Below are 12,084 nucleotides of genomic sequence, written 5' to 3'. Positions count from 1 at the left end.
GATCATTCCTAGAATTGTACATCTAAGAATTCTGATATTTCTGAGCATTACATTTTGTCATTAAGATATGTATATTTTTTATCAAAGTCAATGGAAAGTCATAGGCTATGTTGGCTAATTAAAAAAAAAAAAAAAAGATTTATTTTCTTAATGTTGCAAGCAAGACAGTCTAAAAAGAAAGATACTGTAAATCCTGTAGCCTAATCAACATCAACATTATATCTAACAGGCCCAAATATCTATATATTGTAAAATAATTTCACCAGAACTCCTACCTGTAGCAACCCGGACCCCCATTCATTACCCCTGGTGTTAACTCTTTCGCCACCAGCTTTTTTTTTTTTTTTTTTTTTCAAGTTGTCAGCCACTGCCAGCTATTTTTATGATTTTCACAAAAACTTTATGGCCTCCGGTATATTTTGCTGTATGAATGTTTGAATATCCAATACACCAAAATATAGATCATTTTTTTAAATCAATGCTTGAGTATAAGTAGGTTTCATAAAAATGCCTAATTTTGAGCAAAAAGGTGAGAAAATCACATTTTGATCAAAAACTACATCTGGATAATATTCAGTGAAGTGAAGTGACCCATACTCAGATTTCAAGCTCTGCATTTAACCCATCCAAAGTGCACAAACACACATACCACAAACACACAACCAGTGTGTGACATCAAAACAGAGGTGACTTCAACACCTCCAAAGCTTGCATAGACATATACCCCTGCCTGGATCAACATTTTACTCCATAACATTATGCAGTTTATATGCTTTGTATTGCTGATGATCACATTATTTTTATATGCATCTGTTTACATGAGAGATCACTCGTTCCTCCGTCCTGTTAATATGTGTTTTTGTTCGGGAGGTTTTGTACTCATTCAGAAGATGTGTGATAGCACCCCCAAGTGTATAACACAAAACACAGAAAGGCATAAAAACTTGTCTGTGTCGTGGAAAGAGTTAAGGAACATCTTTCTTTGCTCCTTTTTGTACTTTTGTCAACGTAAGAACTAGATTATTCTTGCACCTGATGTCAAATAAGTAGCCATTTAAACAAAATAAATCCAGAAAAGATCTTTAATAAAAAACATTAAGGCTTGTCATACCCCGCTGGTGTCAAAATACGCTGCCGGAAGGAGCACAGAGCCAAGAATAATCGACAGTCTTTATTCATCCATCACAGGGGTAAACCCAACATGGAACACAGGAGGAAGACACACATACTGACTTGTAGACCCGACAAACATAGACTGAACAGACTAGGACCTTTACACACAAGAAAATTGGGGGAACACAGGTGAGAGGAATGACTAAATTAACGTGGACAAGGAACACATGGGAAAGAGACTAGGTGCAACTGGAATCACATTAACCAACCACGGGAGACAGAAACTGGGTCACATGGGCAAAGACACACATAATGAGTCCAGGGGTGTGATATTACTCCCCTCTCCCAGAGGGTGCGATTTTGCACCGTAGAAACAACATAGGGAGGTGTGGGTGGGAACTTTGTGAGGAGGTTCCAGTGGAGGACGGACCTCTGGGAGGGGGCCAGCAGGCAGAGACCACCGAGGAAGGAGCCAGGGAGGAGACAGGAGGGATCTGGAGCAGGAGAAGCCCAGCAGGACCCAGGCCACAGCCATAACAACGGAGCTGATGGTGGAAGGAGCCATGGAGGAGGAATGGACGCCGACTCCAGGGGGCTGTCCAATGGTGGCGGGGCAGGTGGAGGAGGAGCCCAAAGCAGAGATGGAGAGCCGAAAAGCCAGGGTGATGGGAAGGATCCGGAGGTCCTAGGCTGAACCGATGACGAGGCAGCGGTGGAGCCTTTGCGACAGAAGTCTGAGGTGGACCCGAGAGTATGAAGAAGCCTGATAGAGACAGAGGGACGGAGGTACGAGGCGAAGCCAGAGGACTGGAGTCCTGAGGCACAGGATGGTCAACGCCATACCAAGGCAGAGCCGGGGGGACGAGGGAGCCAGGCGGAGCTTGTGGAATGTTGGGCCATGGAGGAGAGGAGGGAGCTAGGAGCCATGGTGGAGTCAACAGGTCAACAGGCCGAGGCAGAGTCGAGGCCTAGATCCATGAACAATACTGAGAAAAAAACTGAAAAGAAACGGAGGGTAGACACGCAATTTTAACGGTTTCAGTTCAGGTCTTATGTCACGCTATGCTGCCAGAAGGAACACAGAGTTGAGAATAATCTAGAGAGTCTTTATTCATCCAACACAGGGGTAAATGCAAAAAAAACATAATGAGTCCAGGGGTGTGACAGCTGGGTTACACTTTATTTTTTCAACAGTTTCCTTTAGACTTTCTATGAACTAGAAGTAATTTTGAAACTTTGTTAACTAAATTTAATTAATTTGTAACTACTTAAAAAAATGGTATGGTTAATAGAATAAGTTGACATGTACTTGCAAAGGTACTTATATTCAGTGGAATGTCTGTTAGGACAGGGGTTTTCAAACTGTTGGTCGCGACCCAGAATGGAACAAGGTGGGTCGCACAAAATCACTTGGCTGCAGCTAAATTTGCATTTCAATGACACACACACTCACACAGTTAAGTCTAGGGCTGCACGATATAGCCTACCAACATTAATTACAAATTGCAATATCTTTAGTGTGATTTTCGAATTGCAATTAAGTCTGCAATTTTAAACATGTGTTGTGTGTTTTGAAGCGCGGGAGTGGATGAGTTGTAATAACAGTGAGGGTCTCAAAGCAATGTCATTATTAAAAGGTTCAATCGGTCCACATTATTAATGAGAAAAAACTCGCTCACTTCAATGCACTGTATTCTGCATGAGATTGCATACACCAGGAAATTCTAATATTACGAAAATGGGATCAGATAGGTTGTTCATTCATTTCTATCATCTGTTTTGAGAACTCTGCACCGTTTTTGTAAAAAAAAAAAAAAAAAAAAAAACTGTTTGTAAAAAGCACTTCATATGTATGTGGTGAGAAGGGCACAAATGCAGGGTTAATTGTAACACTACAAGATTTAAACGTTTCACATAACATTTTTCCTTGGCATATCATATCTACTGTATGAAGATATTGGTGAACATTTATTTAACCATTGAAAATTTTAATTCTGACTGAAGTAAATTTTTCATCTTGTTTTGAGTGTTTATTTAAAATGAGACACATCTGTTTATTTTTTTTACCTATTTCACAATTATTTTCATCTCAAAACTGTTTTAGATAGTTTTACTTGGCTTCGTTTGCTTTTCTAAAAAAGACTTGGATTATGCTCTGCTCTCCCCTATACACACACTCAGAAGGACCATGAATGCATTTTCTGCGCTGAATACCGCAATGAGTTTACTCGCAGCACAGATTACAGTTCACTGGAGTGAGCCTGTTTCAGGTTTTTATGGACGTTTAATATTTTAATGTCTTTAAATAAATAAAAATATACTTACATATTAGTAGTGAAATTGTACAGATGTACTCTAAAATTAAATGGTTATGTTTCTTAAATACTTAATTTCTGTCATATCAAAGTTTTAATAAAGATTAGGCTTAAAGTAATGTGATTTGTTTATTTGTTTTTTTTATTTTTTTATCTCAAATACTTTGATGGGTCATGAAATAGATTATACCTGTCTAGGTGGGTTGTGGAATGGAAAAGTTTGGGAACCCCTTTGTAAGAAAACACTCAAAATAAAGTGTGTGAAGATATTAAGCAGTCAGTCTACTAATATTAATGACTGCAATTCAATTCAATTCAAGTTTATTTGTATAGTGCTTTTTACAAAACAAATCGTTACAAAGCAACTTTACAGAAAATTATGTTTCTACAATATTTAGTAGTAGCTAGTAGTTTGTGCACATTTGACAGGATTTTAGAAAAAATAAAAATAATAATAATAATACAAGTCGTAGTCAGCTAGACGATGAACTATCAATATTATTAATTAAGTTATTATATGATGCAGTCACACATTTAGCAATAATTGTTAGTTCTGTTTGTTGATTCAGGGTTAGCATCATCTGAGGTCCTCTGAGGGTCAGCATCATCTCTTCTCAGGTGTTCTGGATCCAGACTGGAGCTTGTGTATATCCTAGTTACCACGGGATGTAAATGGCGAAACATAGAAACTAAATAGAGACATCATTAGCATAGCTGCTGATCCAACAAAGTAAAATTAGTTTAACCCAAGCTAATGAATAAAAATGCACCTTTGATCAGATGCAACTACACTCACAATTTAAAAGATACATTATTCGAATGCTTGGCGAAAGAGATGTGTTTTTAATCTAGATTTAAACAGAGAGAGTGTGTCTGAACCCCGAACATTATCAGGAAGGCTATTCCAGAGTTTGGGAGCCAAATGTGAGAAAGCTCTACCTCCCTTAGTGGACTTTGCTATCCTAGGAACTTCCAAAAGTCCAGCGTTTTGTGACCTTAGGGTGCGTGATGGGTTGTAGCGTGGTAGAAGGCTAGTTAGGTACGCAGGAGCTAAACCATTTAGGGCCTTATAGGTAAGTAATGATAATTTGTAACTGATACGGAACTTAATAGGTAGCTGACATGTATGTGCAAAGTTACTTATAACTAGTCGTGGCCTAATGGGTTCAAGTCTCGGCCTGGCAATACTACGACTTAGGTGCCCTTGAGCAAGGCACTAAACCCCCAAACGCTCCTCGGGTGTTGGAGCGTTAGTGACTGCCCACTGCTCCGGGTGTGTGTTCACGGTTTATGTGTATACACTGCTGTGTGTGTGCACTCTGGATGGGTTAAATGCAGAGCACAAATTCTGAGTATGGGTCACCATACTTGGCTGTATGTCATGTCATGTCATGTCACTTATAGTTAGTAGAATATCTAAAGTGGACTATCATGTGCTTACCCTGTGCTGAACCGCTTTGGTATCATCATTTTTACCCCACTTTCAATGATGCAGTATGTTATATGACAACTAGTGGTTTAAATGGGTACTTCAGTCCAAATTAAAAATATTGGAGGGAGTTGTTTCTCCTGTCTGCTCGTCCTCAGTCTCAGTGCTCAGACACACAACAGCAGGGGTATCCCAACTTGTTCCTAGTGGGCCATTGTCCTGCACAGTTTATCTCAAACTTGCCTCAACATACCTACCTGGAAGTTTCTAGTATGCATTGTAAGTTGTGTTGACAAAATTACCGACTTTGGTATCAGCAGTGTTGGGAACGTTACTTTAAAAGAGTAATTAGTTATAGTTACTCACTACTTGTTCCAAAAAATAACTGCGTTAGTAACTGAATTACTCTATAATAAAAGTAACTTGTTACCAGGGAAAGTAACTATTTGCGTTACTGTAAAAAAAAAAAAAAAAAAAAAAAAAAAAGAAAAGAAAAAAAAAAAAAAAAGTTGCTACATGTCAGAGTTTGTACTTTTTTTTTTTTTTTTGCAGTTTTCACAAGTCAGTTGAAATGAGTAGAACAGACAGGTACATAACTTTCAATATTTATTCCACGTCAACAGACAGCAAGAGTTTCATCCTGCACTTCAAGTATTATCTTTGTATGAAACAGTGTTGGGAACGTTACTTTAAAAAAGTAATTAGTTATAGTTACTCACTACTTGTTCCAAAAAGTAACTGAGTTAGTAACTAAATTACTATATAATAAAAGTAACTCGTTACCAGGGAAAGTAACTATTTGCGTTACTTTAAAAAAATAATAATAATAATAATAGCTATATGTCGGATAATTTTTTTTTTCTTTTTTTTTTCAGTTTTCACAAGTCATTTGAAAAGAGTAGAACAGACAGGTGTTCATACATAACTTTCGATATTTATTGCACGTCAACAGACAGCAAGAGTTTTATCCTGCACTTCAAGTATTATCTTTGTAAGAAATGTGTTTTTGGCCAATAGCTTTGTAGATGCGTGTCACACATTACATGTACACATTACATGCACGTTCTTGCCTTTGACCACAATGAATTTGAAGTAGTGCTTATATCTCCACCTTGAAAATGCCAACTTTTCATTGGATTGCTCCTGCCTCACCATTTCTGCTGCTGCGAATCTGTGTAGCTGTTGCGTTTGTGTGAGGCGCCGCTGGCGCGTGTGCTGGCATGGGCGTAAAAACAATGGCTCTGATTGGCTACCATGAAACATATGACTCTGCCTTAGCCAATCATAATCGCTTATCTCATTATTAACCCACCTGCTCACTCGCTGTGTGAACCCAGCCCAGGGGAGCGTTCGGATTCCAGTTTATTAAATCAATTCATAGTAACGCACCGCATTTAACGTTCAGTAACGTTAACAGCATTGTAATGACGGGAAAAGTAATTAGTTAGATTACCGCGTTACTGAAAAAATAACGTCATTACCTAACGCCGTTCTTTTAAACGCCGTTATTCCAAACACTGGGTATCAGTCAGTATAGAAATTTAAAAAAATGTCCGATTCCCGCTAACATTTGAGTGCTGTTGAGCGGATTCTTAAAGACAGCTGATTGGCCATTGTGTTCACACTCTCAACAGATATGAATGTGATTATTTAACATGATCATTGCTTCACGCTCTTCACTAAGTGCATTTTCACATCCATAGCAAGCATTCTGATAGGAAAGGATGACCATGATTTTGGACTGTCTGCAAGGACGCTCCCCTAAACTTACACATAAATTCATATGACTTCACCTCATCATATGATATCACCTCATAAACTACGAAATAGCATTTTATTGGTAGGCAATGAGCCTTACACTTATTCTAAATAATACAATATTATGATTATGGTGTTTACGTGAGTTGCTTTTAGAATAGTCCTTTAATGTTCCCATTTTACATGTTACAGTACATAGATTGATTAATCGTTATTAAATCCCCACGCAACCGCAGCTGACGTCCCCTTCAGGATTTCACGTACAGTATAAACATATTGTTCATCTTTGTTTTGATGCCATATACAGTTTGGGTAAAAATCTGTTTCATTTTTAATTTTCTGAAAGCTTCAATTGCAGTAAATGTTTTTTGTAGTGTTATTTGTGCAAACAGAAGATAACATTGTAGACATGCTCTTTTGTTTGCCGTCAAACAGTTGACCACTGTCATGTGTGTATCCTATCGTAAAATGGCGAAAAGTCACAATACAATGGTACACAATGATAATAGTGTGATGTCCTGTAAGGTGTGTCTAAACTGCACTTTGATAATGCGACTAAAATAGGAATACCTCATGTCTAAATTCGATTTGTGGTTACTTTGAGTATGGTTTTAGCCGGATTAAGGAAATAAAAAATCTCTGTTTACATGGTAGATTCTTAATCAGAGTATTGTCTTAATCGTGTTAAAATCTAAATAATTTTGTCAGTGTAAATTTAATCCATGTCTTAATATGTATCTGGTTTATAGGGTTTTTTAATTGGATGCTGAGGCTTTTTAGCACAGGTAAAATATATCACCTCTGACCCAGTTTGTTTGCTGGCTTCCATAACTGCAAATATGCTGTATTATCCACTAACTGGGAACCAGGGGTGTCAAAATACTGTGTTGAATAAATTGGCAGTGGGTGGAATCACATAGACCAAAACAAAAACAGACATTCAGACATGGAGCGCACATTTAAAAAGAAGAAACAAATATGTGAACTTATTATGTTTCCTAGTTTCCTAATGTCTGCAATATTTATGCTTGAGTACTGTCAAAAAATTACTTACATCACCTTTATCCCCATGTTTAACACATATTATCCCACATAATTACGTTACTGAATTTCAAATATGTAGCAGCACTTAAAACAACAGCACATCACTTGACTTCAGGACACTTTCAGATGTGACACGTATTGGCCATTACTGTTGCTTTGTCGCTTTCCCATTCAGACTGCTCTGTGTTTCCAGTGAATAACAGCAGCAAAGCTTTGTCAGGGGAAGACCATCTGTGCAGCTGTTGAGTTGTATTGAGATTGGCATTGCAGTGTCTATTCAGGCCAATCTGGCAGGAATGTGCCGGCACAAACCCACAAACCCGTGCCAAGACTACAGGCTCCATCAGGCAAAGTTTAATGATGATCAGCGGCACTCTGGGGAGATCTCATTATAAAAATAAACAGTATGGACAGTAAATCTGCTCTACAAAAAGGTTAATCAGTCACATATACATAATTGATCATGCTAAAAAGGTCATAGTTGATCATGCTTTTACAACAAATCCACTGGAGATTTCGGACTTGAACTCAAGGGATGTAGCAGTTCGGCTTAGGGCCAGGTTGTCTCCGGCTGCGGTCCAGCAGTCGAGCCTCTGAGGTTTCTTTACTTTTGCATATCCAACTAAGCGGGCACATAACGTCCTAACAGAACCATTAAACTTATTTGTCCATTACTGTGCATTCTCATAGAGGAATCATAGGAGAAAATTCACAGAGTGACCAATTGAATTTCAATGAACAGTTCATCCAAAAACACAACTGCATCAAAATCATGATGACCCATTTCAGTGATGGATATATTTTTGAGAAACAAAAGCTCTTTTAAACAATTTCTGTAAATTTTATTTACGCTGTTATTGTCCTTATCCATTAACGCTCTAAGCACTACAGCAGAACAATAAATCGCTTTATGAATTAGATTGAATGCATTTGGAGTGTATGGTTTTTCTCAGACACCAGTGCTTGGTTGAATGCCATTATACAAGGCAATCAAGTATTTGATTGACTGGCTCAGATGCCTGGAATAATGCATTCTCTTTGTCAGGGCCGTGCACAGACCTTTTGAGGGGCATGTGCTGAAACTGAAAAAGGGCACCCCCTCCCTTTTTTTATATCAATTATATATATTCTCTTTTTTAGCTATTCTGTTTGGTTTCATAGGCTAATTTGTATTATTTGGTTAACATTATTATGAATGACATTGAGAACAGGGGAAGGTGAGCAATGAGTCAAGTATTTTTGACAAACTTTTTTGAAATATAATTTAAGTAATTATGTCCAACTCAATTCCAGATTATAAAAACTATAGCCATACCGTTACTATAACATATCCAACATGTATCCGCCTTCCTGGCAAAAATTTGATAGTGTGGTGGACCAGGGATGTTGGTCTCTTGAAGGTCTCTTATTCACTACACTTTCCCTAAAATAAGCCAGCAATGAAAAAATAAATAAAAATAGATTTTATAAGATAAAGATTTCACAGTGATCTTCTGTAATTTTTTTTAGTTACTACTACATTACTGTAGTAAAACCATGTTTTACTACATTTTATACAGAGAGTATATGGATAGTATACCATAAGATGATTAGCCTAAATGTTAATAAATTAAGTGTATCAGCAATCATAAATCAAAGAAGAAATTTCTTAGAAATATATTTATCTAGCTGACGAGGATCACTCGTCGCTTTGTGTAAGTTCCAGTACGAAACAGCGCGGGTGCGCACCTGTTATGATTTTCCGATGGTTAAAAACTAATTATATGTTGTTGTATTACTTATCAATATATAGTTTTTGACCAGCGAATGCGTGCAAATGTTATTTATTTATTTTTTGTCATTAAAACGGCGACGGTCTGCCGCTGCCGGCATCACATTACATTTTCATCTAACTACAGGTTACAAAATAGTTTTTGTAGCTATATAGACGGAGCGCTCAGTTTTTCCTGTGGTAAAATGCATTTGGCCAAAATCGCATTTTATAAAAGATGAAATGCTACTGTATGCACAGGCTATTTAAGTGTTGGTTATGTATTGTCTATGACTAGATGGCAAATGCTAGCCCTCTCTCTCTCTCAGGCGACGTCCCACATGTCTCAGTCAGTCAGACAGACATCCAATAAATAAAATATGAGCCTTTATAGACATAGTGTTTAGTAGTACTTATTCAAACAACAAGATATATATTTACCCTTCGCAAAACCATTCAGCTCAGCTGTTGTCTACTGTGCGGCTGCTGTGGAACTTCAGTTGATTCAATGAATATAGAGGGGGGCGGAGTTATCAGCTTACTGACAGCTTGAGGATCAAATTAGATTTACACAAGCTCGTTTTAAGAACTTTCATTTGCTAAATATTTGTAAAACAGACATACAGATGTAAAGGGTGACCAATAGCATTGAAAAAAAAAAAACACCACCAAAAAAGGGCACTTCGGAGTGTAAGGCAAAAAGGGCATGTGCTCTGCACAGGTTGAGCCCTACCTGTGCACGTGCCTGCTCTTTGTGTCTAATCTGTTTCCATATGTGCCAGCACTGCTTTGCAGGTCCACTTGCCAGGTTTACTAATGCACTTTGTTGTTGTTTTTTTGTTTGGTTTTTTGTTTTTTAATAGTTGCTTGACTAATTATTGGTGGTATTCTACTGTATTTTAACTAGTAGTATTTTGTGCATTGGTTTAGTGGATTCTTACATTTACAGTACAAAATCCAACAAATTATTGTTCTCATAATGATTTAGTAGTTTGCTCACACAGCATGTAATAGGGTGCTTTTATTTGCAATTGCTAGTTCAGCCAGTGTGTTTACGCATCTACTTGAGTAACAAACATTGCAAAGCACATGAAATAGGATTTATTTGTTAGATGTGAATATTTCAGAGCAACTGATTACACTATGCATGCTCAGTGAGGTTCATGCTTAAAGAGACTTTCATTTACCAATTACATGTGACTTACTTTCTTCTGTAACACAAAAGCATAGGATATTTTGAAGAAGGTTGGTAACCATACAGTCACCAAACTTCCATTATATTAATAAAAACATTAAGTCACAAGAAATATCTTGTCAAAGTCAAAGTCAAAGTCAAAGTCTGCTTTATTGTCAATTCTTCCACATACAGAGAATTGAAATTGCATTACTCTCAGACCCTAGGTGCATACAGATAACACTAACAGTAGAGTATAAGATACAGATAAGCACAGATTACAAGTAAAATATGAATATATTGTAACAGAAATGAGTCGAACCAGACAAATTAAAGAGTCTATCAAAGTTGTATGCATTGAAACACGAGAGCCGAATTCCTCAGGAAGTCATAAATCAGTTCTAGTGCCACAAGAACCAAGCAAGATGACCAACCAACTTGTTCACACAACAGCTTTCAACATGAACACCACTAGAGCAATTATTTACAATTTCAATTTGAAGAAGAGATTGTCAAATTTGTTGTTCATAATTGAAATGCAACACTGGACATCACATGAAAACCCATGATAGTACTGCACAAGTCCCATTGAATGCTTGGTAAGATAAACATATGATTTATGACACCCCCCGAGCCAAGACAATATCTGATTGGTCAAGACAACATTTGAGGTGTGGCCAACAGGCCAGTTTAAATACCTAGGACATCGTAAAATCTTTGCTTTTAGTTCTAGCATTGCTTGTGCTATCAGTCATGCCTTGCTTTTAGTCTGTTTTTAGTCTCCAGCTATGCTGCTGCTACTTAGCCACGATGAGAAGGAACACAACCTAGTCTCGTCAAACTTTATTTATTTTCTTTTCCGTTTGAGAGTTTCCTGTTCTGAGTTAAGTTTTGTAACGTCCGTTCAACTTCAACCAGCCCACACGACTCTGCACTTTCAGCCAACGCCCAACAACCACGGGCTTCCCAAGACGTCACTTCAGAGACTGAACTTCCAGCCAATCAACGACCTCGGGATAGCCCTTTCATCGAGGCTCCTTCTTCACAGGAGATGCAAGAAACTTTACCTCCAGACTGTGACCTTTACTGGTGTATCTAATATAATTTTAACCTCAATGAGGAACTCAATGTGAGTGCTAATTACATGATTGATGGTTGTTCATGTTTATGCAATTTAACGTATTGCTGTCAACTTGGGATTCCATATTTCCATTCTCTTAAACTCATCTTTCCCTAACTTTCGACCTTCCTGCAACTTGTGTGAATGTGTGTGTGCGTGTGTTTATGTCTTAGATTTATCTAATAAAGCCTTATTCATACTGAAAAGAGAAGTATCTTGTGTTTTGTGCTTACAGGTTAATGTCTTAAACTGCTGATCTTGTTACTGTGCTAATTGATAGTGTTTTCACTATAGTTTGGATATTAGTATCCAGCGCAGATTTGATGTTAAAGGGCTCGTTCAGTGAATCGCAGTGATCAGCCGTGAAACAGTGATTCTGTT

General features: G+C 37.7%; 1 protein-coding gene across 1 annotated transcript in view; it reads right to left on the bottom strand.

Annotated features, from left to right (window-relative positions):
• Positions 1 to 12,084, bottom strand: part of LOC127977831 (leucine zipper protein 2) — a 123,807-nt gene that overhangs the window by 35,888 nt on the left and 75,835 nt on the right. The window lies entirely within an intron of this gene.

The sequence above is a fragment of the Carassius gibelio genome, chromosome B18 (assembly GCF_023724105.1).
Source record: "Carassius gibelio isolate Cgi1373 ecotype wild population from Czech Republic chromosome B18, carGib1.2-hapl.c, whole genome shotgun sequence".
NCBI classification, from domain to species: domain Eukaryota; kingdom Metazoa; phylum Chordata; class Actinopteri; order Cypriniformes; family Cyprinidae; genus Carassius; species Carassius gibelio.
This window is presented reverse-complemented; position numbering and strand designations above follow the sequence as displayed.